This window comes from Panthera onca, chromosome B3 (assembly GCF_046562875.1).
Source record: "Panthera onca isolate mPanOnc1 chromosome B3, mPanOnc1 haplotype 2, whole genome shotgun sequence".
In the NCBI taxonomy this organism is placed as follows: domain Eukaryota; kingdom Metazoa; phylum Chordata; class Mammalia; order Carnivora; family Felidae; genus Panthera; species Panthera onca.
The window spans coordinates 110,445,647-110,470,983 of record NC_138344.1 but is presented as its reverse complement, the minus strand read 5'-3'; the positions used below and the strand labels follow the sequence as shown (position 1 = coordinate 110,470,983).

The window sequence follows — 25,337 nt, the reverse complement described above, 5'->3', positions numbered from 1 at the left end:
TAGCGTGGCAGTTTGCCTGTTGATTTCAGTCCTTGCAATGTGGGATGGTCGGCTGCGCCCCGCCAGCATTGCCGGGTCTGCCCCGACCACACCAGGTTTGCAGACAGAAACAGAGACAGTAAGCCTGCGGGCCGGGGGCGGGGACCTCCGGACCAGTGCCCATCCCTACCTTCCCAGAGTCTGTTCGTACAGCCTGCCAAGTGAAGTGCGCCCCGGAGCGTGCTTTCTAACACCAGCCCCGGGGAACAATCTCTCCCAAACCCGCTGCAGCGGGGGCGCACGGTCGGGGCTCCCGCCTCCCCCACCCTACGGTTTAAGCGTGTGTTTTAATATATTTTAAAAACCTGACAGTACACAGTGGGGACGCAGGGCGGGAAAGGCTGGAGGGCTCATTTTCGTGGCCAGGCTTGCTGCTCCGGACTCACGAATTAGGCCCGAGCTGCAGAGTCAAACCTTTTTCCCGCCGCAGGGAGCTCGGGGTAGCGGGCGGTTAGGGGAGGTGAACGACGATGGGGGCGCTGCGAGCGGCTGGAGCTTCTGGCGTCCCGGGCCCAGGCGGCCAGCCAGGAGGCGGAGGCCGGCCGCGAGAGCCGGGCGGAGGCCTGGCAGGTGCCCCTGGGCGCGGAGGCTGATTGGCAGGTGCGGGAGTGGGTGGGGAAGGCGGGGGCTGGGCCTGGCGCTGCGGGAGGCTGCGGCCCCGCCTCCCCGCCCCCGCCGCGGGACTATCTGGTCCCGGCAGCAGCGATGTCCCCCGGCAGGAATGTCCCTCCTCAGATAATGTTATTTATATCTCTGGGCGGGTCCGCGGCTCGGCAGCACCAGGCGCCCGGCGGCTGCTGTGCTAGGAGCCCCGTGCTGCCCTCTTCCCCCTGCGCCGCCGCCGCCCCTGGGCTCGGGGTGGCAGCTGCTACAGCCCCAGCGCAGGTGAGTCCCGGGAGGGCCCAGCGGCCGGTGGGGGCTGGGTGCGGGTGCGGATGCGCGAGGCTGGGGCGCGCGGCGCGAGCGCAGAGGAGGCGCTGGGCCCAGGGGGCGCGTGACGCGCGGGGCCCAGGGGACCGGGTAGGGGCTCAGCCCCAGGTGCAGGGCGTAGGGCCCGGGAGGCCCTGGCGGCTGCGGCAGCGAACACCCTGGGGCGCGGGAATCCGCGTGGGCTTCGCAGGCACTTGCCGAGCGGGGCGCTTTGCTTTGGAGAGCTGGATCCTGGAGCGTCGCCCTGGGGCTCTGGGAGGGCGGAGGTTGTTGGGGGGAGGGGGGGCGGTGCGTGTTTAAGTCTCGGGCCGCATCCTCCCGGACCCCGGCGTGGGGGCAAAAGGTATTCTGTCTCGAGCTTGTCGGACCTTCGCGGTGCCCTCCGCCTCCTGCTGCGGGGCTTCTCAGCCCGGGGCCGCTCAGATTCTCTTCTAAGGAACTTGTCCGCGCGCTCCCCAGACAGCCCAGTGCCCAGGTGGGGAGGACAGGGAGGGTCAGCGGAGTGGGGGGGGGGGGGGTCCGACCGCCGGCCGCAGGGAACGACGCGGAGTGGCTGGGTGCAGACCCAAGGAGGAAAGAGAAGAATGCCCGAGGCATACTCCAAGGACCTCCTGACCTCCTCTCCCAAAGAGTTCTCCAAGCTGCTGCTGTCCACTATACTCTCACCCGCCTCACCGGTTCCTCTTTCTCCAACAACTTGGCCCTGAGAAATATAGCAGAAAGTGGGAGAAATAACAGGAGCTTTAAAACCATCCCTAACTCCCACTAACTCTTCCAGACTTCCGAGGGTGGGGAAGTTGCTGTGGGCTTGAGTACCGTTTCCGTGACAACAAGCTCCAGGTAGGGCCTTGATTTACAGCCTATTAATATCCAAACCACTGTTTTCACTGAGCAGTTAGAGGCGTCAGGAGTTGATAATAACGCGCTAAACTGGCTGAAGGGAAATGAAAATCCACTTAAAAAAATTTTTTTTAGGTGCATCAGATGGGGGGTTGTGGAGAGATAGTGACCGTATTTGTGTAACCATAACTCCTGTCTGTGGAGAGCCTAGGCTGTTACCTCCAGATAGGAGATAGCAATCCAAAACTCATAGCCTTGAGTTGTTCTGATCTATACTTCAGTTTCTAGGGAAAATGATTCAGGTGGCTCCTGAATGAGAGGAGTCTGCAAATCAGAAGTTTTAGGCACCTCTATATTGTCCACTAACCTATCTTCAGGTTCACAGATGGTTCTGAATTTGATTCTAGAATTTGCTCTTTGACCACCCTGTGATCTAGGGCAGATTATTTCCTATTTCAGGCCAGAGTCAGACTTTTACTCTTTTTCTAGGAGCCCTGGATTCCAGAATGTCTTTAAAGACTCTTTTTTGTAAGCACAAAATGTTTAAGTGTAGGGCATGCCCAGCACCCAACACAGTAGGCTTGTACTTGCCCGGAGGTTTGGGGCTAATTAGGAGAAGGAATGTTAGGCTCACGCTGGAGAGCCTACCAGCCTTGAAACCAATGGACTCCTCAGAGGTGGATCATTTATACAGAACTTTATCAAATTCTAGAGTAAAACACAGCTGAAAAACATAAACCCTACATTATGAAAAATGGTCTTTATACCCCTTAGCTGTTGCTCTTAGCTTTATCTGTGGCCCAGTCACAAAGATTGGGGATGAGCCAGACCTGTTAATCCTAAATTCTCGGAAGGCTCAGAGTCCACTGGTGGAATTGAAAGCACCTGAAATCTCCTAGGCATCCAGGACGGGTCTTGTAGCACAGGCATATCAAGTTTTCCTGACTGGCTTGCCCAGCTGAGAGCTGGGATACCAGGATACCACTTTTGCTCTGGTTGTGGCTTCTTCCAAAGGTTCTGAGGGTGTCCTCTAGCTGAACACCTACTAGATGATTAGCTTTGGGGTACATAAAGGTATGGCAGTAGGTGCACTCCCATGAGGGATCATATTTGACAAGCCAAAAATGACTATTTTAGTCATGAAAGTTTTGAACTCAAGTCAAAATCTGACGGTTCTGCCACAATTCTGAAAACAAACTGGGTAAACGAGAGTAATAATAGCTTTCATTTTTTTCCATCTTTTCTACACTGGTGCCTGTCTGGTAGTGGACACTCAGTTCATCTTTGTTGAATGAAGAAGAGAAAGAACAAATGAATGCTCAGAGGTGTTTTTTTGTCTTGTTTTTTATCCTATTGTCACAGTAACTCTGTGAGGTAGTTTATATCATCAGCATTTTACAAGTCATGAAACAGGCTTGGGATTAAATAATTTGTCTCATATCACACAGCTGATGAGAGGTGAGGCCCGGATTCAAACGCTGTTGTTTGGTACCTACTCTCTTTTTAAGGTTAGGCATTCAGCAGGGGATGTAGAAGTACAAGTCGGAAAGATTCGATTATAGGATGGCCTGTTAGTCTCACAGTCTTTCACTCTCAAAACTTCGGGTTATAATTCTGCATCTATCGGTGAAATAATGTTGCCTGAAGACGGTATTGAGTACTTATTTGTTCAGAGGTGTTTAGCCTGGCCCATTATGTTCAGGTCATTGTTTCAAGGACGGAACTGAAATCTTGGCAGTAGTCAAAGCATGGATTTTTTTGAAACCAGATTTTCCTTTCAGTTGAGGAAGTGGCCAGGAGGGCTTGATGATGCATGGGGACAGTGTGATAGAACAGAGGATGACTATAAAAAATTCACGAGGCAAACGCTATTGGAGTGGGAAGGGACCTTAGAGGTCACTGAGTCCAGCCTTCTGTTTATGTGGCTGCTTGCCTGAAGGGGAGACCTAACTGCAGTTTACCTGGTCATCTCTGTAGGGCTATGATGTGCCTTCCATGTTTCTTACTCTTGCTTGCCCATTTCCTTCCTCCCTCTCTCCCAAGACCAGTATTAGGTTTATTTCCTGAAGTTCTGCCTAACCAAACCACTGAAGTATTCTTTCCTTTGAGGGAGACTGTGAGAGCATCCATTTTAATATCCAATTACTTTCATCTTAGTAAAATCTTAAAAAAAAAAAAAAAGTACTGGAGGTAAGCAGGTGAGAAGACATTAGTGAACATTAAACTCTAAACTGTTCCATAATCTCCCCATTGCTTGTTAGGTGTACAGATGTATGCATTTTCACATGATAGGTGTGTACATTACTATCTTGAGCTAGTACAAATCTTAAGATAAATATGTAACATTTCTGGGACAGTGGGGAAAGAAAGGACTTTGGGGGAATTATTGGGAGTGTCAGATACCTGTTTTAATCTAAACCAAATCACCAAGTTGCTCTTGAACTGCGTTATTTCAGATTGTAAAATCAAATGCAAAATTATACTCTGTATCCAAGACCTTAAAATGTAGGAAATCTGACCAACAGGAGGTTTAAAGTGATATAAAGCACATTTCTTCATTATCCATAATTTTTTCTTATAACCTCAGACCTGCAGATTAACATTTATCAATTGATTTTGGAGGATCAAGAATGAAAATAATTGTGTTGTGTGGGCTGATGAGAAATTTCATTTTATAATGAGGACAGGCAAGGAAGTTCATGGATATTGGGTTCTGAAACCATATGGATATCACTAGTCAGAAATTGCTGTGGAAAGAAGTATTTCATCTTAGAAGTAGTTTGTATTGACTCAGTTGATTATATAGATAGCTCTTTGGTTACTCCTCTACCCTAGGTAAGAAATCAGGGGGGGGGGGAGGGCGGAGAATAAATGCAGTGATCTGTGTGCCCGAATCATCACGTAGCATTTGCTGGATTATCACAAAGATGCTTCTTTTTTCTGCCAACCCCAAGGGGTGAAGGTCACCTGGTTTTGGAGATGGAGATGGTGATCAAGGGTGTAGGAGGCAGTCAGAATTCACTGTCAGATCTGGCTCCAGTCACTGAATTGTCAACTCCCCTTGGTAAATATTTAGAAAATGTCATAGCATGTTTCCCTTTGTTGCTGTGCTTATTTCTTAATTCACAGCCAAGCAATCCAAGTTCTGCCATTTTCAGCCAGCCTTAGCTGAACATCAAACCACCAGGGGATCCCCAGCCTTACAGCTAACACAATTTTAGAGGCGGTCATAGACAGAAAATGCTTCCTCAGTGGAGATTGCTGGCTAGCTTATGACATTCCCAGACCACCTTTCGTTGTTCTGTTTCCTTCTCCTGGTGGCAGGAAGCATTACGAAGCTGTCGTCTTCCTACCACAGTGAGGCCTTCTCAGGCTTTGCTGTGTTTAATTTCTATACTGTACCTGTGCAGATCTGGACAAGGGTATAATTACAAGGGCAGTTAAAACCCATATATCATGTTCGCAATGGGGGCAAAAGTGGGGCTTCCTTTCTTCCTTTCATTTGAATGCTATAAATTTAGCAAATGAAAAGGTACAGGGTTAGAAAAAAATAGACTTTGCATTGAAAGGGGCTCAGATCATCCAGGATAGTTATGAAAAGAATAACAGGGCACCTTGGCAGCTGAAGAACAATAATTGCTTTGAATTATAGTCAATTCAGGAGTTTCCACCATCATGAAAAGGAACAGAAAGTTGTATAATCCTGAAACTGAATAAGTTGAAAATCATTTCCATTTGTATTAGGGTGTGTCTCATTTGAGAATTCATAGCACTTCCAATAAAATGAAGCACACTTTAGAGATATAACTTACGAGGCCTGGAGAGAGACCCCTAGCTTCATTCTGTCCCTCTGCTTAGTTCCTGCCTGTTTCTGGAAGCCCCCTAGGAGTGGTCAGCAAGCTGCATCTCCCAGCATATTTCCTCAGGAGTAGAAAAGTAAAAGAAGCCCTTTCCTAATACTGCCTCCAAGCCATAAGTCAGAGAAAGAGCTGGAAAGGCCTGAGAGAGCCATTTGAGAAATATTCAGAGACAGCAAGCATTGTGTACCTACTGTGTGCATTACACTGTTCTATGCTGAGGACATGAAAAGGCATCAGATGGAGACCTGCTGGTCTGGTGGGGAAATATGCTTGCAAACAAGCAACGATTCAATAGGGCACCTGAGAGAAAGCCCATGGGAGAAAGAGTCTAATTCATTATTATTATTACTATTATTGTTATATAGTATTTTGACAGAGAGCAAGTGAGCAGGGGAGGGGCAGAGGGATAGGGAGGATCTGACGCAGGCTCCACATTGTCAGCACAGAGCCTGACACAGGGCTCGAACCCACGAACTGTGAGATCATGACCTGAGCCAATACCAAGAGTCAGAGGCTTAACCGACTAAGCCACCCAGGCGCCCCAGAAAGGGTCTAATTCACGTGGGAGAGTGCCTAGGATTTCTCTAAGGAAAGAAGGAGGAATGAGTAGGGGTAGGGGCTTAGGCACCTCACCCACATAGATGTGCAATAACGCATGAGTAAGTTAGGGGATGGGGAGTAGTCCCCTGTGGCTGGAATGTAGGACACAGCCCAGGAAGCGGCCAAAATATGACTGGAAAGATGGTTTGGGTTCAGTTTGTGGAGAGGCTTGAGCCGCCAGAGGTTCAAGTTGAAATCGATGAAGGCTTTTGAGCAGGGGAGGGACCAGATCAGATGCTTGTTTAAACAAAGCTCACTAGTGGTGGGAAAGGGATTGTGAACTGGAGATTAGCTAGCACAAGTTGATGGTCACATAGATGATGTATAATCCACTCAGCTTCCAGGATGCCTTTGTATATGCATCATCTTATTTTATTTTACAATGACTATGTGAAGAAGCAGGGAAGACCTCATCGTTCATGCTTTACAGTAGAGAAAATGGGGGTGCCTGGATAGCTCAGTTGGTTAAGTGTCCGACTTCAGCTCATTTCATGATCTCACGGTTTAAGTTCGAGCCCCTTGTTGGGTTCTGCGCTGACAGCCTGGAGCCTGCTTCAATTTCTCTCTCTCAAAAATAAATAAACATTAAAATATAAATATATAGATATAAATTATAATAGAGAAAACAGGATTAGAAACAAATAATGATTTGCCCAAGCACCTTGTTTATGTAGTTCATGAGGGAACCTGACTTTGCCCGATTTCCTAGTACCAAGGCGGGGGCTTTGTCCAGATCTTCTCTTCAGTGGAATAATTGAATACTCTGGGCCTTCTGGTTGAGACAGTGATTGCTTACTTTCTTCAGAACCTTCCATCTAAGTTTGTTGGAGAGAGGGAGGAGGAAACTTGTTACAGTATTTTCTCTTTAAGTACAAAACCTCAAGAGAAACCCTCTAGCCTGTACACAGGTGCTGTCCTAAATTATGAATTAATCTTTTTTTTTTCTTTAATTTTTTTTTTTTTAATGTTTATTTATTTTTGAGACAGGGAGAGACAGCATGAATGGGGGAGGGTCAGAGAGAGAGAGGGAGACACAGAATCTGAAACAGGCTCCAGGCTCTGAACTGTCAGCACGAGCCTGATGCGGGGCTTGAACTCACAGACTGCAAGATCATGACCTGAGCCGAAGTCGGACGCTCAACCGACTGAGCCACCCAGGCGCCCCTATTATGAATTAATCTTGAGCATGTATGTGGATTCCCAACGTGCTGTAGGTAAATGATAGCTTTAAATACTATCAATTGAAGTTCTGTATTTTTTACTTCTTTACTCCAAATTTGCTGGGCATTACTATGCTTATGCCTCATTTTGGAGTGATCTTAGTGTTTTGGTGTTTTGATCTTAGTGATCTTGGTGTTTTGATTTGTACTTTAAACTTCAATAAATATTTATAGAGCTTTCTTTTATTTGCCAGACGTATTCTAGGTCTAGGGGATATAGCAGTGAAAACGGCAAAACAGACCCCAAATTTGTTGTCATGGAGCATACATAGTAGTTGGGTGAGATGGGAACTACAACGACAAACAGATGAGTATATATTATAATTTGCTACAAAGGAAAAGCAGCGTGAAGAGAAAGAGAGGTAGTTCTATTTGAGGTTGGATGGTAGGGAAAGCCTTCTCTGATGAAGTTTAATTTGTGTGGAGAGCCAAGCCAAGCGAGGGAGGGGAATGGGGATGTTTGGGGGAAGAGATTGAGATTGAGGGCAAAGGCCCTAAGGTGGGGGTCACTGCTATATACAAGGAGAGGGCAGAAAGCCAGTGTGACTGGAGAGGAGGGACAAGAGTGAGTGCAGGATGTACCGTTGGAGAGGAAATGGGGTCTGGATCATGCCGGCTTTGCAGCCGTCCTAGGACTTTGTGTTTTAGCTATGCGATAGGAAGCTACCAGAAGTTGCAGGCGGAGGAGTGGTTTGTTCAGATTTGTCTGTGAGGAAGATCTTTCTGGCTGTCCTGTGGAAGACCGACTGTAGGGGACAGGAGGGGAAACGGAGTAAAATGAAAGCTACTGTAGTGGTCCACGTTAGAGACGACGGACCAGCATGACAGTGGTGGGGTGGCGAAATGCAGCTGGCTTCTGGATGGAATTGAAGGTAGAGCTCATGGGATTTGGAGATAGAGGATGAGAGAAAAAGAATAAGTCAAGGATGACTCAGTTGCTTTTGGCCTGAGCAACTTTAAGAATGAAAAAGCCATTTACTGAGATGGGATATATCCTGTCAAATGTCGTGGGGACTCTTTATTTTTGTTGTAATTGAGTTGATTTGGAATGGACTCAGGCAGACTTTTCCTTTAAGTACACCCAAAAGAAGGTGTTTTATGGTGGGTGACTCATGACATCTGCTTATTTTGAATTAGAGCCTTAGATGTACAGTTAGTTCTGTGTACTTTATGCTGTTACTTTCAGGTCATTGTCACAACATCTTCACTATGTGATAGAGATTAAGATACAATGCAAACGAGATGGAAATATGTTTCACTTTATAATTAGAAACGTTTTAAATGTGTTGTTTAGAGCCTCAACATCTTTTAACACTTTCTGGTTGTCATATTTTAAAAACCTTTTAAATGAATTCATGCCAATGATTAAGAAGTGTATCCACATTGCACAAGGGTATCCGATGAAAAGTAAAAGACTCCCTTCCCTTACCTCCAGTCCTACTTCTAAAAAGTTACCAATGTCAACAGTTTCCTGTGTATCCTTTGAGAAAAATTAATTGAAATATGCTTAGTAACTTAGTAGTCCTCAGGCCTGGAGTCCAGCTTGCTTGCTTGCTTGGTTGCTTGCTTTTTTTTTTTTTTTTTAAGAGAGACAGCACACGAGTGCTCACATATGCCTGTACGAGTGGGGGAGGGGCAGAAGGAAAGGGATAGAGATTGAAAATCTTAAGCAGGTTTAAGTGCCCAGCATGGAGCCCAAGACATGGCTCTCACAACTGTGAGATCATGACCTGAGACAAAATCAAGAGTTGGATGATTAACTGAGCCACCTAGGCGCCCTCAGCTTTCTGTCAATTAGGGGTCTTTCTCTTCTAAGCCATCCTGCACTGACAAGCTGTGTTTGTCCTCTAATATCCCTTCTTAGAAACCTCTAGCAGTTCCCCTCTAGGTAGAGGTGGAAATCCAAATTTATACAGTTGACTTTTAAGAACCATAACCTGGCTCCAATCTCTTTTTCTACTTTTATCTCTTACCAATTCCCATCACAAACCCTTTCTTTGAACCAGGTTTGTCTGCTTCGACTCATTCAGACCTGAACATTTCTCCCAGATTTGGAGTGGTTTCCATCAGTCTTTCTGGAACACGCCAGCCAGCCCCTAGTAATCTCTCCCTTCTACAAATTTGCTAGAGTTAGTTACATGTGCTACTTAATTGAACATGTTCATAGACTTCATTTATCATTATTATTATTATTATTATTATTATTAAACTTATGTCTATTATTTGCTAGGCAGCTCTTGAAGGCAAGAACTGATTTATGAATTACAGTTGTAGGTCTTACATAAAGCCCTGCATAATGCTTTTTCACATAGACGTTCAATTAGTAATTTTTGGAATGTGTGCTTTGACAGTCATCCCCTATTGGGGTGGTTCTGGTGCACAGGGATTATATTAATTAAAAATTCTCTGATAATGGCTGCAACAAAGGCACCTTCTCAATGAGTTACGTAGGCGTCCGTTCCCAAGGAATGGTAAATGGACTCTGCTCCTTTGGATATCGAACTTCTAAGAGGCATGGTCTCATGCTGTCATCCCCTCTTCAGATGGCCTTGTATCTAAATGTTAGAAACAAGGTATTTTCATTTGCTCCTAAATGATGAAATCCAGTTACTTAGTGGGCATGGCTACCATGTGATTAAGAAAAAAATGTATTATATTTATGACAAAATTTACCACTTTAACTCTTTTTAAGTGTTTGGTTCAGCGGCATAAGTACATATACGTTGTACACATTGTTGTGTATCTCCAGAACTTTTTTCATCTTCTAAAACTCAAACTCCGTCCCCATTAAATACTAACTCCCCTCAACCCCCAGCACCTGGCAACCACCGTAGAGACTTTCTGTCTCTATGAATTTGACCAGTCTAGGTACCTCCTATAAATGGAACCCTACAGTATTTGCCCTTTTGTGTCTGGCTTATTTCAGTTGACATAATGTTTTCAAGATTCATCCATGTTGTAGCATGTGTCAGAATTTCCATTTTAAGACTGAATAATATTCCACTGTATGTTTTTCTCACATTTTGTCCATTCATCCATCTCTGGACACTTAGGTCACTTCCATCCCTTGACTATTATGAATAATGTTGCTATGAACATGGATATACAAATATCTCTTTGATACCCTGCTTTCACTTCTTTTGGGTATATACTTAGGAATCCATACTCCAGTTTGTTGTTGGATCATTTGGTAATTCTATTTTTAATTTATTTCAGGATCCAAACCAAGCAATTTTAATATTTCTCCCTGGTCTCCAAAGGGAAGGGCAAAATTTATTAACATCCTCACCTTTGGAACCAAACTGAACTTGAGAATTGTTTATTTGAAAACACTGTCTTTGGGGGATAGTTTGTTATCAAAACTCTTCCATTTGTCTGTATATTAGTGTGCCTGTTTTTAAATCCTAGACTTTTAGAGGGCAGGCAGGAGATGTTTAATTTGCTTTGTAAAACATGTAACCCAAACTTAGGTGGGGAAGGGTGTAAATAGTATGTGATGATGTATTTCAACCAAAATATCTCCTTGAGCTGGATGACAAGAGCCTGGGTTGTTTCCAGCTCCTTTTCTCTTGCTGTTTGCCCTTGGGCAAAGAGCTTCTTCTTTCTCTAAATTTTTTTTTTTAAGGGATTTTTTTGGTGCTTGTGATGGCACCTTAATATATATTATTATCCTTAAAAATGTATCTACAGACTTCCTTGTAATGCCTAAGTGTGCCTTCTCTTCATAGCCTTACCTGACAGTCCCTCTCACTCCCAGGTCCTGGCATAGCACAGGAATGCTTCCTCCCATGTGTTTTTGTAGGACCGTTCTCCTTCCCTTGTTATGGGATGGATCATCTTGTTTTCTAATGGTCAACTTGCCTCCCATATCATTAGACTATGCTTCTTGTGATGGAGAACTAGGTCGTCTCTGTGGTCGTCTCCTCCCCCCCTCCATCCGCCCCTCCCTCCTCCCTCTTCCTCCCTCCCCACCTCCCTCCTCCTCCTCCTCCCTCCTCCCCCCTCCTCCCTCCTCCCCCCTCCTCCCTCCTCCCCCCTCTTCCCTCCTCCCCCCTCTTCCCTCCTCCCCCCTCTTCCCTCCTCCCCCCTCTTCCCTCCTCCCCCCTCTTCCCTCCTCCCCCCTCTTTCCCCCCTTCTTCCCTGGCACCATGCTTGGTACACAGAGGGGAGTTACTCAAAAATAGTTCTTGATTAGGGGCACCTGGGTAGCTCAGTCAGTTGAGTGTCTGGCTCTTGATCTTGGCTCAGGTTATGATCTCATGGTCATGGGATTGAGCCCTGTGTTGGGTTTTGCACTGACAGTGCAGAGCCTGCTTGGGATATTCTCTCCCTCCCTCTCTGCCCCTCCCCCACTCATGCATGTGTGCACTCTCTCTCTCAAGATAAATATACCTTAAAAGAAGTTATTGATTACAAATTAATGAATGTTTGAAATTATATATAATTGAGTTATATATACATATGTACTTGGAAATGAAGATTTTTATAATGATTATAATAAGTCAACATTTATAAGTGTCTCAGCATACTGTGATAGGCTGAGAACTTTGTGTGTGTTTGTCATTTCTCTTATTATCCTAATTTGACAGATGAAAAATATCTGGCTTAAAGAAGTTTATTTACCCAGAATTCTACACTGAGAAGATCAAAGCTGGACTTGAACCCTGAAGTATTTATTCTGGAGTGCTTGTTTAGAATCACTGTGCCCACCATATTTGGGCAGAGGTCAATAGTCCATGGCTCTTAATTCTAAGAGTGTCTTTTTTCCCTTTATTTTGCATCTTTAGTGGTCTGAAATTAGAGAGGTAACTAGTTGTATACCTTTATATGTTGCTCTATATTTGCAATGATTTAACCTAATAGGCTTGAATCCCCTTATTAGCTTTTAATAAATAATTAATGTTCTGAATCCTACTTCCAACATAGTTCTTTGACATCTGAAGATGAAGATACTAATTAGTACTCTACGGTATGCCCGCTGTCATAAGGCAGCTCTCCATAGCTGTACTAAAACTGCTTTAGAAGAGATCTGATATTGTCAAATTAGATAGCCTTCTTCCATACCCACATCCCATGTTCTCTGCAGTATTTGACTTTGTTAACCACTCTTGGCTGGAAAGTAAACTCCGTCTTGGCTTCTGAGATCCAGGCTCTCCTTTTTCTCCTCCCATCTTGCTTACACCACAGCCTTGCTTTCTTTCTCTTTCTTTCCTCCTTCTCTTTTCTTTCTTTCTCTTTTGTTCCTTCTTCTCTACCAGCTCTTTATTTTATTTTATTTTATTTTATTTTATTTTATTTTTGAGAGAGACAGAGACAGAGCACGAATGGGGGAGGGGCAGAGAGAGAGGGAGACACAAAATCTGAAGCCGGCTCCAGGCCCCGAGCTGTCAGCTCAGAGCCCAACGTGGGGCTCGAACCCACAAACCGCGAGATCATGACCTGAGCCGAAGTCAGCCACCCAACCAACTGAGCCATCCAGGCGCCCCATCTACCAACTCTTAAATGTTGGGGCTGCCAGTGCATCTAAATCCTTATGTGTAGCCCCACAAAGGGCTGCTACTTTGTAGCAGTCTGCTAGCTGTCTTCATTTGGTTCAACAGGATGTCTCAAACTTATTGTGTAGCAATAGGACCACTCGGCTCCCTCCCTCACCCCCAAACCTGCTCTTCTACCTGTTTTCATAGCTAGGTTTTCATTGTCACTATTGTCCCAAGTATGAATTTCAGCAACTTTTTTGGATTTTCTTCTCTTCACACTTCTGTATCCAGTTGGCTGCCTGTTCATTTTTCCTCCAAAATTTTCAAATTAGTTTCTTTGAATTTTCACTGTCTTATGTTTGAATAATTGGCCTTCAGACTCTTATCTTTCTGACCATCTTACACTTTGATCTAAGAATTATCTTTAAACATGAATGTGAGTCATTTAACTGCTTTAAAACCCTCAGTGGTTCGTTCTCATTGCCCCAGAATAAATTTTAAACAGTCAGGCAACCTGTCCCGGCATCCCTCCCAGCTTCATTCCCTTTCTATTTACTGTACATTGGATGCTTGTGACTGTGTCATTTCAGGGTGCGTTTTCACCTCCATGACTTTGCTTCCACTATTTTCTAGGCCTGGAATGTCTTTCTCCCTTTTTTTTTAGCTGTGAACTGTCACACATATCTTTCAAGGCCCTACTCAAACATAACCCCTCTGATACTTTCCCTGTTCCCTGAAGCAGGAAGACATCCACTCTCTCCTATGAGTTCTCAAGGTGTCACTTTTCACATTATTCCCTGGTTGATTATGGACAGGTCTGACTCTCCTCTACATTATGGGTTCCTTGAAGAAGGGACATTTGTCTGGTGCCCATGTGGACACTGGTGCCTAGCAGCATCTGGCGCATGTATGGAGCTCAAGAAATGTGGATTGATTGCGTGATAGGGGGAGTTTCAAGAAGCACTGAAAATAATCCTCTAAATGGTGACCTATGAAGATTATGAAGAAGGGTTAATGGGAGGTAATCAGTGTTGATGGCGTAGGGGTAAGGAGTGAAGAGGAATGTTTGAGACCTGGGTGGAGGCTGTCTTCCCACCTCTGTATTCTCCAATTGTTTTCCATTTATTGGACACAAAAGTAACAGCTGATTTTTAACTTACATCATCAGAATATGTCTATTGCTAGGAAAATTTAGTTATTCATCCAGAATACAGTCACTCCCACCTCATTTTTCAGTGAATGTTTGAGGCTGACCCTTAGAAAGCAACTATGAAAGGCTCTTTGAGTGGGTGTTTCAGACTGATATACACAAGATTTGTTTTATAATGGTGAAGAATTAAGAAAAACATTTCAGAGAAAAGACCAAAAGTTCCTGCATAGAAGTTCTTTTTTGTTTTGTTGGTTTTCTTTTTCTTTCTTTTTTTTTTTTTTCTGGATGCATGTAATCTTTTTTGTTTGTTGTCACGAAGGTATGTCAACGTAGAAACTACCTTGTAAAATGTTACAGTACTATTAGTTGGTTTTCTGCCCTCACTTTTGCCTTACCCAGACAAAAAGTGAGTTTCACCAAGACTCATGAGAATACTGCTTGCTCAGGCCTTTGAGAGCATTTTTGTTTCTTTTAACAAAACTCTCTGTCATGGACACACTCCCACCACGATCCAACAGCTCTCTTCTTTTACTGTGTTCTGTGCCCATTGATTGATAGGAAGTGGTTTTTAACTTCCAAAGGCAGTGAGTGGAGCTGCTAGGCTTTTATAAATATGTTGGGGCGGGGGGAGGGTCTGAGATGAACTGATGAATGGAAGGCCCTCCAAAGGTCTTGGGAAGATGTGTCCAAGATAAAGAAGGGCAAAGGACAAAGTTAGACCTTGTGCAGGGGACCTGAGTGTAGAAAGACAAAGGAAGGGACTCAGCCAAGACAACTGAAGGCCCTAGTGAGTTCTAAGGTGCACAATGAAGCCAGTGGTAAGCAGACAACAGTCAGCAAACTTGACCCACAGGTGACAGTGAGAATGGGGTCTACTAATAGCAGCTTCTAGAAGCTCTATGATTCCACAGATGCCAGTGATTATTATCCTGTCTCACAGATTACTAGGTACCACAGCAAAGGTTACCAGCAGGCTGACGACTGGTTACTAGCCTGACTGCACACCTTTTGAGTGAATAATCCTTTCCATTTTGGCAGATGGTTTATTTTGTAGTATTTTAGCAATGCTATGGTCTTGGTTTTGTTCATTTCTAATCTAGGCTCATGCTTCTAGGGTCAGTGGATCAGCCTCTGCCTTTCTCTGCAAGGTGCTCTGTGCATTCTGTATGTGCTTTCTGCAGCTGCTGAGAAATCTTGTTGCCCAGACATCAGACAGAAGGGTCTCTCACAGTGTGAAGTTATCAGAAGAATGAAAGGTGTTTACAGGCATAGAGAGTATGATGTGATGCGATGGTAGAACCAAAGGGGTAAGAAGTCAGTACCCTCTGCAAGGCGGAGACCCATACCTGTGAGGACAAATGAGGTTGTTTGCATTCAAAGCTGTGTGAAGTCACTTTGCCCAGGAGACTGGAAAAATACTCGACAGGCAGGCTGCTGGATGAGTTGGGTGGGTGCGTGGTAGAGCAGGTAACTCAGTACTTTGCCCTCAATGTAGCAACTCTGATGGCAGCCTCGGTTTAGCTGCTCTCACTGCTTCTGACCCAGAAAATGCTCAGAAAGTGACTGCAGTGAGATGCATCTTCAAGGTGACGCTTTCAGTCCAGGTGGGGGAGGGATGTGGTGTCAATCCCAGGGGTTCGATACTTACTTCCTAAATGTGCCGGGAGTGAGTTTTGTTTATGCTCTGACCTGGAGGAAGTCACTTTACATCTCACCCTGTTTCCACCAGCAGAGTGCCTTCTGGTTGTTTTGCATAAGCCTTGAGCCCGCTCTGCTCTGCAGAAGAGGCACAAATGAACTGGGAGCTATAAAACTCCAGGCATCATAATTCTTTGCAAACAGCAGAGTCTACTGAGCCGTGTATTTGCTTGGCAAGTGATCATTACAGTATATACTTGGTTTCTCTGCCTGTAAAAGGGTGGGAGTGCTTTCTCATTGAAATGTGAAGGAGGTCAAAATGAAATAGGGTATGTATTTTTCCCTTTTTAAAAACCTGATGCTTAAAGCATCAAAACATCTCAGAGAGAGATGGTCTATGGGTAAAAATGTACTCAGAGGACCTTGCAGACATCATCTAGTAACCTAGAAATCTCCAAGGAATGTCTGGTTCAACGCCCCTATTTTACCAATAAGGGAGATCTGTAGAAGGGAGGTGATTTGCCTAAGGTTGCAAAGTTAGTCTAACTGGAACCCAGGTCTCTCTCTCGGTTCGATCCTTAGCCCAGTCCCTCCCTGGCTCTACCCTTCCATTTCCCCCTGCTTCTCCTCCTCTTTTAACAGATTTTAAAAACTGGTTTTATGGATCTAATTCTGGAGTCTCTATTCTATTCCATTGGTCTAAGAAATTGTGGTTTATATACACAATGGAATACTACGTGGCAATGAGAAAGAATGAAATATGGCCTTTTGTAGCAACGTGGATGGAACTGGAGAGTGTTATGCTAAGTGAAATAAGTCATTCAGAGAAAGACAGATACCATATGTTTTCACTCTTATGTGGATCCTGAGAAACTTAACAGAAGACCATGGGGGAGGGGAAGGAGAAAAAAAAGGTTAGAGAGGGAGGGAGCCAAACCATAAAAGACTCTTAAAAACTGAGAACAAATTGAGGGTTGATGGGGGGTGGGAGGGAGGGGAAAGTGGGTGATGGGTATTGAGGAGGGCACCTGTTGGGAGGAGCACCGGGTGTTATATGGAAACCAATTTGACAATAAATTTCATATTAAAAATAAGTAAAAAACTGGTTTTAAATAATTTTAACATGAACACATAGTGATAAAAAAAGTAATTTAGACAGAAGAGTGTAAATGGCATTCCTAGACCCGTTACCAGAGGTAACCACTGTTGACAGCTTCTCATATATCCTTCTAGAGATTCTCTAGGCACATACAGACATATACACATAAATATAGGTATGCAAGTGCTTGTGTAGGTGTGTATATATATATATATATATATATATATATATATATATGTAACATCTACACACACACACACACATGTTGCTGCAGCTTATATTTCATACTGTGCTGCAACTTGCCCTTTTCACTTAACGATGAACCACTTTGGGTGTCTTTCTGTGTCAGGCCGTGGAGATTGATCTCTTTGAGTCTTAACAGCTGTGTAGTATCTCCTGCTACTGTTTCCGTGATGACTTTAAGATGTATAAGCATCAGATTCTAGGTCTTTCTCTCTTCCCCTCCCCCACTCATAGTTGTGTGTGTGTCTGTGTGTGTCTGTGTCTGTCTCTCTCTCAAAACTAAATAAACATTAAAACGGGGGGGTGCTCCTTGGTAGCTCAGTAGGTTAAGCGTCTGAACTTGGCTCAGGTCATGATCTCCCAGTTCTTGGGTTCAAGCCCTGAGTCTGGCTCTGTGCTGATAGCTCAGAGCCTGGAGCCTGCTTCAGATTCTGTGTCTCCCTCTCGCTGCCCCTCCCCAACTCATACTTGTCTCTGTCTCTCTCTCTCTCTCTCTGTCTCTCTCTTTCCAAAATAAACATTAAGATGTATAAGCAGCACCATGGAGTCTGGAGTCCTGAATTCATGATGCTGACACAAGAATCTCTATTTCATGTGAATATCCAAGAAGGGGAATGACTTCTGAGAACGTCACATGGTTTGTGACATCTGACACCTTGCTTCTGTTTCCTGTTGCTCCTTACTTATGGGTGCCTTTCCTATGCCAGTTGCCATGCTTGGGACTTTAACACTTTTACCTATTTAATTCTCACAACAGTTCATTGAATTAGATGTCATTCCCATTTTACTGGTAAGGAGGTTGAGGCTAGTCAAGCCACCTTTGCGTAAGGTCCATTAAATGCCTGACTTCAGATTTGAAGCCAAATCCCCTTGACCCCAAAGTCTTTTTCTCACTGTGTGAAATCAAGGACACTAGGAAGAATGGTTCTGGTGGGTTTGAAGCTGAGGGTTTTTCATAGTTTCCAAATGTTGCTGGTTTAGACCTTGCTAAGTGTCCACTCCATACACAGCAATGACACAGAGGACCAAGTAATGGTGGAGCCAAAACAGTGATGTGGGGAAGAGGGACAAAAGGCAGCTGCTCTTCATTATGGTCTGTTCTGTGCTTGGCTGTGTGGGAAGTACAGAGGAGACTAAGACTCAGCTATCTGCTCTGGAGAGGTTTATGGTTTTGCGATGGGGACAGACACAGGAGACTGAGTGCAGTGCAAGGCAGAGTGAAGCAGGTGCCATCTTGGGGCTGCACACTGCTCCAGGGTCTCCAGGAAACTGAGACTGGTTTGGGCCAGGGATCCTGGGAAGGCAACCTTCACCGAAGGGCAGCTATGTGAACTGACCCTTGAGACAAGTATAAGTTTTCCACGGGCCAAGTAGGGGAGAGGGCATTTCATGGGGCAAATAGGGGCATGTGGGATATGATGAGTCTGGTGTGGCTGCAGCAGAGGATGAGTGGGAGTATGTAGTGATGGAAGGGACCAAGAGGTAGGTTGGGAGTAGGTTGTAGCAGGCCTTGAATGCCATAGAAAGAGCTTGTACTTTACATGTCAGGTCCTGGGGGCACTATCAAAACTTAATAAGGGAATGATGTGCTGTCAGGTGTGTTTTAGGATATCCTGCTGAAATATAGTGAAAGGCTTAAGAGGATCTACACCAGGACAATGGGAATGTAAGGAGGAGATTAATGCAAGCACTTCAGAGAAGTCAAAGTATCTGGACTTTGTGTCTGAGATAGGACCGACCCATTGTTTTTTGTGGGCCCTATCACATAGAGGACCAACATATGAAAATTACTCATATCCCATATTAAATATAATGTTTTTACCATCAAAGATATTTGAAGGGATTTTGGAATTATCCTTAGTTTTGATTTTATAGTCTTAATTGGCACCAATCTTTTCTTTTCAAGTCTTAAAGCATTTTGGAGGTCACTAAAATTCACTTGTGGGTGTGTTGTGCCCAGTGGCACTGAAGTAAGGGGCAGAAGGCTGTTGGATATGATTTACAGTTTTCCAGCTCAGGTATCTGGGAGGCTGGTGCTGCTAATTTACTGAGATTTAAGTCTTAAAAGAAGGAGCAACTCTGAGGGTGGGGAGGGGGCACAAAGAAGGAGTTCCGTGCTGACCATGTTCAGTGGAGCTCCTGTAGCAACTGTGGAGCCCAGGAGTGGCTGTGCCTGGGGGTGTCGATCTGACAGCCTCAGCACAGAAAGGAGAGAGGATTGCATGAGGGAAGAGAACAAACATTGACTTTGGGTAATGCCTACATTCAGGGTATGGGTGGAGGTGGAGGATCTAGAGGATGATGTGGTCATGTAACAACATGTATAGGTGAAGAACCAAGGAAAGCCAAAGCTATGGGAATCCAGCTTCAAGAAAAGGATGGTTAATAGCATCTAATGTGGGAGAAGGATGCAGGGAAAGGATCAGAAGAGACCGTTAGCCTTGTAAGACATTCAAGTGACCCTCAAGAAAGCAGTTTTAGTGGAGGGTCAAAACTCATTTATCAGGAATTAGAGTGAAGCCGTGGTGTGGAGGAGAAAGCAGTGAGTGCAGAGCTTGTCTGAGAACTGGGTGGGGAAAGGATGGTTTGAGACAGGTCGAAAGAAGTTTTAGGTGATGGAGAGCATGGTTTGGTGACTGAGAGGATGAGGAGCCCTTGCAAGGGAGGTTGGCGTGAGAAGGCAGCAAGGGATAAGAGAGGGTTGGTGGTTGATGGAAGTCTCTGGGAGGCTGGAAAGTATCAGGTGGCAGGGTAGCCAATCAGCACAGTCATGCCTGTGCCCTGACACAGATGAACAGTCGTCACAACCTACCACCTAGGTGGCACAGTGGGGTCCTGCACTTCTGTGGGTCTGCAGGGTGTCTCTGCGCTCCTCAAGGACAGGGATTTTACGTTAACTGTTAGTTTTCTATGCCATGAATAGCACCTGGCACAGAGGATGACGCATCAGTGCCTATTTCTCAAGATCCCGTCACACTTACCACATCCGTCCTGCAACAACATCCTGAGGCAGGCTCCATCCTTTCTCTTTTCTTTTTTAATGGGATATAGGAGGTATGTGACACACATGTAAGTTTGGAAGCATAGTTATAAAGCAAACATTCTTGCCTTCACACTTTTGCAGCCACCTGCATGCCCCTCCCCTTTTCTCAGGTCCTGTTTCTCTTGAAAATGTGGACAAGCTTGTACTAGGACTCCTCCTGTGCCTCTCAGGGCTGAATTCTGGGGCACTTGGACTTTCTGTGGAGGCAGGAAAAGAATATATGATGATCCTGTAGGGGAAACAAAGGGGCTCATTCAATGAGTTGGTGAAAGATGAGTCTCCTTGTTGATGGTGATAAGAGAGGATCTTGTTTCCTGAAAGCTCTCTGGGTGTGAATGCACTTTCTTTGCTTGGTTCATGTCACTGGGAGATTTCCTTCACGCCCAATGAACAGGAGGGCTCTTTGCTAGGAAGTTCAGCTCCTGTCATCCCAAACTCCATTTTGGGGAAAGGCAGAAGCCCAAGGATCAGGCCATAGTGGCAATTATCTTAGATTCTCGCAGTATGAAGTATTTTATTAAGTGACAAGTATCTGACTTATGTTGTTGGCAATTTTACCTTTTGTCATCATGATGAGGTGGGAGACTTAACTTTTTACTCCTAAGTCTTTTCAGGAACACTTAAATTTTTCTCTTTTACCTTTATATTTACAAATGTAATACAAAGCTTTCCTAATGTAAAGTTTTGCCAAAATACAGACCACAGAAAATGAAATCTCATCACCCACCTTCATTATTCCCTAGATAATCCTTTGCTATAATTTGATGCATATTCTTCCAGCTTTTATTTTTTTTTTATTTTTTTTTTTAACGTTTATTTATTTTTGAGACAGAGAGAGAGCATGAACGGGGGAGGGGCAGAGAGAGAGGGAGACACAGAATTGGAAGCAGGCTCCAGGCTCTGAGCCACCAGCCCAGAGCCCGATGCGGGGCTCGAACTCACGGACCGCGAGATCGTGACCTGAGCTGAAGTCGGATGCTTAACCGAGCTTAACCGAGCCACCCAGGTGCCCCTCTTCCAGCTTTTAAAAAATACAAATATTAATGAAACACATGATTACTATTTTTCAAAAATTTATATTCTGAATACTATTTAATAGCTTACATTGTTTTACTTAGGAATACACAAGGTCATCTTTCCACAATACACACTTGTGGATTTTCCTCATTCAAAATTATTCCATTATATACTTTTTTTAACCATTTGTTTTAAGTTATTTATTTTGAGAGACAGAGAGTGAGCAGGGGAGGGGCAGAGGGAGAGAGAGAATCCCAGGCTGTCAGTGTAGACCTGGACAAGGGGTTTGACCCCAGGAACCCTGAGATCATGACCTGAGCCGAAACCAAGAGTTGGTCAGTTAACTGACTGAGCCACCCAGGGTGCCCTGAGTAACTCAGTTTCCTTTTGAATGTTCAACCCTTTATTTATTTGCGGGGTGGGTAGGAAAATAGGAGTTCACAGGTGTTTTCTTTTAATGTCTATTTTTGAGACAGACAGACAAAGTTGGGGAGGGGCAGAAAGTGAGGGAGACACAGAATCCTAAGCAGGCTCCAGGCTCTGAGCTGTTAGAGCCTGATGCGGGGCTTGAACTCACGAGCTGTGAGATCATGACCTGAGTTGAAGTCAGATGCCCAAACAACTGAGCCACCCAGGTGCCTTGTTTGTTTGTTTATTTTGAGAGAGAAAGGTAGACAGCATGTGTGATTGAGGGACAGAGAGAGGGAGAGAGAGAATCCCAAGCAGGCTCAATGGGGCTCGAACTCACAAACTGCAAGATCATGACCTGAGTTGAAATCAAGAGTTGGACACTTAACCAACTGAGCCCCCCAGGTGCCCCCTCTTTAACCAATTTTTAAATGATGCCAAATTAGATTGGTGTTTGTTTGTTTGTGTGTGTGTGTATTTTTGCTCTACCCAATAATATGGAGCTAGTTTTAAACTACCAGGGTAGATGGAGTGTTTGAGTTAAGGGGGCTAGTAAAATGAGGCCACGTTTGTTGGAAGATGGACAACTGATCTCCATGACTCCCTCCATTCTCTCCTGACAGGATAGGGAAAGACTTCTCCAGGGAAGTCTCCTGTGCCTTCTCCCAGGCAGGGCCCCTGTACCAACTTTTGTTATGAAGCATACTTAGACCAAATTACACTGCCATTTTGTTTTGCTTTTTGCCTTTCCTTCCTTCCTCTCCCTCCCTCTCTCTTTCCCTGCTTCCTCCCTTCCTTCCTCTCTCTTACTGAGGGTATCCAGTTGCAGCTTCCCCTCTAGCTCTCCCTTCCAGTCACCTGTGAGTGTCAGGCTCAGCAAGCCTTCCCCTCCCCCAGCAGGGCCTCCCACTGCTCCTGACTTTGATCTCATTTTATCCCCTGCTCAAGTTTCCAGTTTCTCTAGATGGTGCCCTTGTTAACATCTGCTGGCTTCCCCTGTAGTCTCATCTGCAAAATATAGTAAATCTGCTTCCCCAAATCACTTACTATACCCTTTAATGGATTTAAATACAAACCAAACTTAACACAGCTGCCCCTTTGCCTTATGTTACCTGGTACTTATCCTCACTCTTTGTTCACTGTGCTGTGAATAGTACATTTCCATTTCTTGCCAGGTGACTTCATTTCTAGTGGAAACTCCTGCCCTGTGGTGTGGCAGAGAGAGACCTGCTTTGGCCACGGCCTGACCTGGCTTCGAATTCAGGTTCCGACACTTGCTAGCTGTGTAGTCTCAGCAGGTAATTTCGTCTTTTAGGTCTTCATTTTCTTCCTTGGTAAAACCTGGAATAGTGATACCCACCTTGCAGATAGGATTGTGCTGTGGACTGGACACAAATGTGTGTCAGATGTCTGTAGGTAAGCAAAAATGATAGCTACTATTGTGATTATAGCTTGGTTTCTCTGTAGCTAATTTGTTCATTTTTACCTAATCTCATATGTTATAAGGGGTCAAAGAATCAATGCATCCAATGTCCCATTAGAAATGAATCAGGGGCGCCTGGGTGGCTCAGTCAGTTAAGCATCCGACTTTGGCTCGGGTCATGATCTCACGGTTTGTGGGTTCAAGCCCCTCGTTGAGCTCTGTGCTGACCGCTCAGAGCCTGGAGCCTGCTTCAGACTCTTTGTCTCTGTCTCTCTGCCCCTCCCCTGCTTGTGCTCTGTCTCTCAAAAAATTAAAAAAATTTTTCAAAAAAGAAGTGAATCCTATAATAATGTGAAAATTTGAACATAATACTTTTCCCATTAACATTGCTTGTTCTTGGCAATAGTAAATTAAATAATAAAAATTTCGGACAAAAATTTAGATGTCTCCTTGGAGTCCCTTGTGCTAGAAATAATTTGTATTTTCCAGAGAAAAGCTGTTTTCATTTACACCGAATGGTTCTCAGAATCTGGATTCTTTTTCTCTGTGAAGTCTAGCAACTAAGTTGAGGGATGCTGTTTGTAGTTTGATCATTGCTGCAAGCGTGCAGCAAAGGGTCTCTAAGAACAGACTTTTCTCCATTCGCTTGAGGGTTTGTCATAGATTGCAATGGTGGTGGTTTTCTGGTGCCCTCACTGTCAAATCTCTGTACCCTGGTTGCTTGCAGGAGGCACACTGCATTTTTGGGTTTCATACTCGGCATTCTGGAGTTGTTTGAGGTCTAGCCTTCGTTTACTGGTTTCTGGTGCTAATCCCTCAAGGCGATGCACTGGACCATATGGACAAATGATAAAGAAATTAGAACACAGACTCAAATTTTCTTTGAGTCCCAAAGGAAAACTCAGAACCCCGTTCCCTGCACACACAGGTGGTGAACTTATCCGAGGTCCCGCAGCATATCAACAACTGCTACCGCTTACTTTTTTATCTCTTATGCCATCATTCCTGCAGCCCCTCAACAGTGGCTCTCCCACACTTGGGGCCAAGTTTCCTTCCTCTGTGCCCAGAAGGGAACAAATTCTTGAGGATTCCTGCCCTTTAGGCGGAGCCCTCTCTTTTGAGGTGTTTTGAACTCCTGTATGAACAGGAATAAACTCTGGGAATCTTTTATCGCCCCGGATAGAGGGATTAGAAAACCAAAGGCATTCTCTTTGCAAAGTTTGCCCCTTGTAATTCTTTTGGGGAAGGTTGGGTAGTATAATCTTTCTTTTCGAATGAAAGAAGGTTTTATGAGTAAGAGAAATGACTTGCCCAGAGTGTCCAGTTAGCAGGACTAAATTTTCCCTTCTAAACCCAGCAACTCTTGCTCCCTTGCTGAACTTGGCTAAGCCTCTTGAGGGGTGTCCTGCTGAGCTTGCTTAGCAGATGGCTCAGAGGCAAATAAGTGGTGTTGAGAAAGTCGGATGGTCTGATGCTGAGGGAAAGAACTTGGCGGTGCCTCTGCCCTCCCTCCCACCGGATCCTCCCTCTCAGGTGGCAACTGTGGAGAGTCCAGGTGAGGAGGTTCATGAAGGGCTCTTGGCTCAAACTTGTAACATGAGCATCAGGAAGCTCTTCTCTCACTAGGAGAGCTGCCTTGCAAAACAACGGCAGTCCTGTCTGCTCCCAAAGCAGGATGCCTAGAGAGACCGCCTCCTGGACTTGACCGCATTTTGCCTGCTTAAGTTGGTGGCAGCTACAGACCCCAGCATTAGCGCATGGCTTCCTTTTCTTTCCTCCCCTGAACCAGGCAAGGTGTCTCTGAGGCCAGCTGGGCTGAGTGTGTCCTTGCCATCTGCCAGGCTCACTCCTTGGGCCGGAGCCTGGGCTTCGGCCAGTGCTTCCGCAGCTCCACCCGGCGCCCCAGGCCCGCGAGCCTCTCTCAGTGGCACTGCACAGGTGTCCTACCAGGGTCCTGCTCCAGCCCTGCAGGACAGTGTTGCCAGAGAAGGCAGGAAGGGGTAGGGTTCAAGTAGCTCTCTCTGAGGTGGCCATGGTGGCAAAGGAGCTGTTGAATCTCCCCCTCTACTGGGATGCACTCACCACAGTCCCCTGGTTTCTTGCCATGTTGTACGTGTGTGCTTGTGTGTTCTATGGTCCCAGTGGCTGCAAGAGGAATTGTGTGGAAAATCCAAGTTGGAGGCCACTTATTAAGAAGAGCTCACATGTCTCTTCAGCTAATTATGACGTGTTAGAATACAAAGGATGATGATGTCTTGTGATAGAGATATTTTATCTACTAGAATCTCTTTTTTCATCTCAAGCCATGAAGAATAACTTTTTAGAATGTTGTTTTCATATTTCATAAAGA

The 25,337-nt window shown here is 45.0% G+C and overlaps 1 protein-coding gene across 2 annotated transcripts in view; it reads left to right on the top strand.

Moving 5' to 3' along the window:
- Nucleotides 1-655: 655 nt before the first annotated feature.
- The window catches only part of SPTB (spectrin beta, erythrocytic), a 124,883-nt gene continuing 100,201 nt past the window's right edge, over nt 656-25,337 (top strand). The window contains exon 1 of one of the 2 annotated variants that reach the window (XM_078448143.2): nt 656-924. The gene's annotated coding sequence lies outside the window, so the exon portion shown is untranslated. The remainder of the gene's footprint in view (nt 925-25,337) is intronic. The other variant, XM_078448142.2, reaches the window with a different exon arrangement.